This window comes from Oncorhynchus tshawytscha, linkage group LG30, assembly GCF_018296145.1.
Source record: "Oncorhynchus tshawytscha isolate Ot180627B linkage group LG30, Otsh_v2.0, whole genome shotgun sequence".
NCBI classification, from domain to species: domain Eukaryota; kingdom Metazoa; phylum Chordata; class Actinopteri; order Salmoniformes; family Salmonidae; genus Oncorhynchus; species Oncorhynchus tshawytscha.
The window spans coordinates 25520041-25526360 of record NC_056458.1 but is presented as its reverse complement, the minus strand read 5'-3'; positions in this window follow the sequence as shown (position 1 = coordinate 25526360).

Sequence of the window (6320 nt, the reverse complement as noted above, 5' to 3'; positions counted from 1 at the left end):
ACCGAACGAGTGTACTCGCAGACCTTCGCATGAAAAGACCTTCGCTTGAAAAATGAGAATGCGACAATGGTGCTGTTTGTCTGTATTGAAATGCCATGGCCAATATACACTTCCTCAAATAGTCAGAATTAAGATCTTAGTCGTGCAATTTTACATCTTACGAGGACGTTTGTTGCAGTATTTCTCAAGTGAAAAAATTTGCATGAAAACGAGTCACTTGTTGAATGACAATAAGCACTTTATTGAAGAATCCCTACTGTTGACCAATCAATGGCGAAGGGGCGTTGACTTTGGCTTCTGAACTTTGGCTTGCCTCAAATTATGTTTGTGTGTATGAACAGCCGGAAAAAAAGTTACAACGTCATCATAATACACTACATATGCAAAAGTATGTGGACATCAGTGGATTGTGCTTTTTCAGTCACACCCATTGTTGACGGATATAAAATCAGGCACACAGCCATGCCATCTCCATAGACAAACATTGACAGAATAATGGCCTTACTGAGGAGCTCAGTAACTTTCTGCCATGCTAGAGTTGCCCCGGTCAACTGTAAGTACTGTTATTGTGCAGTGGAAACATGCAGTGGATGGCACAGCTGCGACGTGGTAGGCCACACAGAACGTGACTGCCGATTTAAGCGTGTGGTGCGTAAAGATTGTCTGTCCTTGGTTGCAACACTGACTACAGAGTTCCAAACTGCCTCTGGAAGCAACGTCAGCACCATAACTGTTCGTCGGGTGCTTCATGAAATGGGTTTCCATGGCCGAGGAGCCACACACATTCCTAAGCTCACCATGCGCAATGCCAAGTGTCGGCTGGAGTGATGTAAAGCTCACCGCCATTGGACTCTGGAGCAGTGGAAACGTGTTCTCTGGAGTGATGAATAATGCTTCACCATCTGGCATGGGGCTGGGCGACATGACCTAATAATCATCTTGATGTATTTTATACGTGTGTGTGTGTGTGTTTTTAGAACACCTACTCATTCAAGGGTTTTTATTTTATTTTTTACTATATTCTACATCAACACTAATGAAATACTCCATGATTCCATGTGTTATCCAAAAAAAAGTGTTCAACAAATCTAAATATGTTTTAAATTTGAGATTCTTCCAAGTAGCCACTCTTTGCCTTTATGAGAGATTTTCACATTGTTGGCATTCTCTCAACCAGCTTCATGAGGTAGTCAACTGGAATGTATTTAAATTAACAGGTGTGCCTTGTTAAAAGTTAATTTGTGGAATTTCTTTCCATCTTAAAGTGTTTGAGCCAATCAGTTGTGTTGTGGCAAAGTAGGGGTGCTACACAAAAGATAGCCCTATTTGGTAAAATACCAAGTCCATATTATGGCAATAACAGCTCAAATAAACAAAGAGAGATGACTGTCCAAAACACGAAGGTCAGTCCATATGGAATATTTCCATCAAGCGCAATACGGAACATTTCCATTTCCAAGAAGAAGAGGCTTGCTTGGGCCAAGAAACACGAGCAATGGATATTAGACCGATGGAAATGTGTCCTTTGGTCTGGAGTCCAACCGCCGTGTCTTTGTGAGACGATTGTGTGATTGTGTGTTCCGGGCAGTTGTTGCCATCCTGTTCGGATGTACCGATCCTGTGCAGGTGTTGTTACATGTGGTCTGCCACTGTGAGAATGATCAGCTTTCCGTCCTGTCTCCCTGTAGCGCTGTCATAAGCATCTCACAGTACGGACACATCTGCAGTCCTCATGCCTCCTTGCAGCATGCCTAAGGCACGTTCACGCAGATGAGCAGGGACCCTGGGCACCTTTCTTTTGGTGTTTTTGGTCATTATGGCCAAACAGTTCTATTTTTGTTTCATCAGACCAGAGGACATTTCTCTAAAAAGTATGATCTTTCTCTCCATGTTCAGTTGCAAACCGTAGTCTGGCTGTTTTATGGCGGTTTTGGAGCAGTGGCTTCTTCCTTGCTGAGCGGCCTTTCAGGTTATGTCGATATAGGACTCGTTTTACTGTGAACTGGCTTGGCTGATTTCTTCTGATTTTCCCATGATGTCAAGCAAATATATCCACGGGTACACCTCCAATTGACTCAAATGATGTCAACTATCCGATCAGAAGCTTCTAAAGCAATGACATAATTTCCTGGAATTTTCCAAGCTGTTTAAAGGCACAGTCAACTTCAGACTTCAACTGTATGTGTGGTGTTCTTACCTGAGGGAAGGCATTGGTTTTGTTTTGATATATGTATAATTGGTGGGATTATAGATTTGGTGTGGGACGATTGTATGAGTTGAGTGCATTTGATAACAGTGAATGGATATATGCTAGTCAATATCAAGAATTTCTATGTACTGAAATAAATCTAGACTGGTATAGACAACAAGTATTTAAGACTAGTACAAGAAAGAGAGAAATGTGTTAATTGAATATTGGGAAAGACATGTTGTGAGTTTACTCTTCCATTACATCCACAAGAGAGGAGACAGGGAGACCCCCGTACTGAAGTTAAAATACAATTGAAACCAATTGTGGTTATTTACCACACATGTGGAACCATTTACAGTTGCGTGGTTAGTGAATGAATGTAGTGAAACTAAAGAAGAACCCCTTAGAGAAAATAGAACTGCGTTGGGTATATCATCCTATGTTGGGTTCTATTACCCGAATACGGGTAAAGAACTGGGTTTTTCTGCAGTACCATACAGATAAGTCACTCAGTCCACATTACATAGAACCTGATTAAAACTAAATCACGGGGCTCAATGACTGATTCAACCAAAGGCAGTGCAGAGACAGTGGGTCCCACACCAATGAAACATATTAGTCCCAAACAATATTTACAGGACAAATATCCGTACTTGAAAACCGACCTGGACTGGGTGTTCTGTGAATGGACAAACAAAGAAGAAAAGTACAGATATCCGGTCACAGGAACATTTGATAAGTGTGATGTGATAAGTGACATAGTCATGGGAAGGCAAGCCAGTAAGAAGAAGAGTAATAAGAAGGTTACCATACTGTCAGTCACTATATTGGGACTAATTCGGACTGAAGGACAGACATTTTATGCTCAAAGTCAGTTGAAACAGTTGAGTCAAAGGGTAATGGAACAAGGGAAAAAGAGACCCAGGATTAGTCCCAATATAGTGGCTGACAGTATGGTAACCTGTCACTTATCACATCACACTTAGTCTTATCAAATGTTCCTGTGTGGGCCCCTTCACCCTATAGACCCCCCACCTTATGAAGATAAAGAATGAGGTGTGGAAGTGATAGCTACTGGTACAACGGTAATTATTAAGGGGGAACTAATGAAAGAAGATGAAGGAGAAGAGGGTGAGAGTCTACAAACGGAGAAAAAAAAGAATAGAACGTGATAGAGAAACAATTTCTGTAATTGGCGGAATTAAGGTCCCCCGGCTCCTCTTCAACCCCTCTAGGAAACCCAGACAAAGACAGGGAGATTCCGCATATGGCCAGCAGTTCATATAAGGGCAGTAGTGGACCCTGGGATCCGGAGAAGGACTGGGAAACAGGCAGCAAAAAAAAGATCCCATACAAACCAGTGAGAACTGCCAGACATGATGGAAGAACAAAGTTTGGAACAAGTAAAAGAATACTGTGTTTTCAAAGAACAATGGAAAGACTTAAGGCGAAAAGTCTGCGAACCCCCGAGAACAACTGAGGGAACTACATGATGATGATTCTGAGGAAAACAGGAGGCAATATGACAAACTAAAAAGGTGAGCCTGACATGATGAACACTCCTGCTCCTACAGCGCCCCCAAGTGGACATGCGCCGCAACCACAGCCCATAGTGCCTTCTGTACAATTTCCCCCTCAGACCTATGGGAACCCACAACCATGGGGCCCACCATCACCCAAAATGCCACCTATACAATGCTGGGGGTGTGGACAATTTGGACACACGAGGAACCAATGTCCACAAAATCCTCAATCTCAAGGATGGGCTACAACACCTGGAGGGAGACAACATTTCAGAGGAGGAAACAGGAGGATACCAACAACAATGTGGATATCAGCAGCAACCCCAAACCTATGGAGGACCTCCACAGCAGGCACAAGGAGGTTACTACAAGCCTGGTCCTGGCCACCAAGGAGAACGTGGAGGAAATTAACCACAGAGAGGGGGAAGAGGTGGTGTCTGGCTACAAGGAAATCAGAACACCAACAGTTCTTATTTTCCTGACGATCAGCAATGAAGAGGCCCAGACCCTTTCCTCCAGTGTCCCCAGTACATATTCGAAGATGGGGGAGGGGAAAAGGACCCAATAATCAAACTTCGGGTACATGGAAGAACTATCCCATTCTTAATTGACACTGGAGCCCACTGTTCTTGCTTAGGTGCACCAGCCTGACCTCTGACACTGCCCTGACTGTCGATGAAAGTTTTGCATATATAGATCAAACTACAGGGATGAAACATGCAGGGTTTGGTATTGAGACAATTGATAGAACCACTCACATACAACAACCATTACCAGATACTTTCTCAGCTCAACAGGCTGAACTTTTGGCACTAACCACTGCCTGTAAAATGGAAGAAGGGAAAGGGTTACAATTTTCTCTGATTTCGCTTATGCGATAGGGGTTCTGTCTCTCCTGGTGTGGTATCTGGAGGAGTAGGGGTTTGTCTCACCTGGTGTGGTGTCAGGAGGAGTAGGGGTTTTCACAATGCTTGTGGAAGTCCTATTCGTAATAGAACTATGGTTTTAGATCTCTTGGAGGCTATGATGCTGCTCTCTGCTTTGGCTATTGTGAAGGTTGCTGCTCATTTTGTGAGTATGGGTAATGTCATGGCAGATGATGCTGCTAAATTGGCTGCCTCAAAGTGTCATGGCCACTCCATGTTCTTCTCTGCTACTGTTTGGAAATACACTGATTTGGCATCTAAACAGGCTTTGGATGTTGGTTCTCATTTGGTATGGCAACAGTAGGGTTGTAAACTTGACCCCGTTTCTAAAATTCTGAGACATATTCTGTCTGGCAAGTGGCCCATGCTATTTAAAAAAAAAAATCTGTTATTTTACCAGGTAAGTTGACTCAGAACACGTTCTCATTTACAGCAACAACCTGGGAAATAATTACAGGGGAGAAATGAGCCAATTGTAAACTGGGGATTATTAGGTGACCATGATGGTTTCAGGGCCAGATTGGAAATTTAGCCAGGACACCAAGGTTAACACCCCTACGATAAGTGCCATGGGATATTTAATGACCTCGGAGAGTCAGGACACCCATTTAACATCCCATCCGAAAGACAGCACCCTACACAGGGCAGTGTCCCCAATCACTGCTCTGGGGCATTGGGATTTTTTTTAGACGAGAGGAAAGAGTGCCTCCTACTGGCCCTCTAACACCACTTCCAGCAGCTACTGGTCTCCCATCCAGGGACTGACCAGGACCAACCCTGCTTAGCTTCAGAAGCAAGCCAGCAGTGGTATGCTGCTGGCTCTAACCTGGTACCTAACCTGGTATGGCACATTTGTCAAGGGGGGATACGAGAGGCAATTTCTTTGGATTGGTTTCATCCAAATTTGACTCAGCACGTGAAACAGTTTCTGTTTCGATGTGCTACGTGCATGCAAATTAACATTGCCAAAGGAACACCTCTGAAACCAGGTCATTTCCCTACGCCAAGAGGACTCTTTGTCCATCTTGCCATGGATTTTATAGATCTTGCAAAAAGAAAGGAAAAGGTACTGTTTAGTCCTTATTGACAGGTTCACGAGGTGGGTGGAGGCATTTCCCACCACACACTGTGATGCTAAGACAGTAGCAAAGCTACTAGTGAGGGAGATAAGACCTAGATTTGGTGTTCCTGAGGTTTTATCTGCAGACAATGGTACCCACTTCACTGGTGATGTAGTGAAGCAGGTAGCCATAATGATGGGAGTCCATCTACCACCCCTAGAGTAATGGGGTTACCGAGAGAGCTAACCAATCCATTAAACAAGGGTTAGCTAAGGTATGCCACTCCACCAAGAAATCTTGGGTTGATTGTTTACCACTGGTGTCAATGAAAATGCTCAGTAGTGTTAATAAAGGCCTGGGGTATACACCCCATGAAATGTTGACAGGAAGACACATGAATGTTCTGGCTTTACACCAATGTCATGATTACTGTATATATGTGATAACCTTTGTAGACTTGCAATGCGCAATGATGGAAAAGTACTGGGTAAATGGAGATGTACTGCTTTAGTTCAGGCTGAGAATTGTCTTCACCTGCTGATAGTCACGCAGGCTCAAGGCTGAGATAGTAGAGTCAGAAACCACAGTCTAGACATGTTTTTCTCATCGTCGATACTTT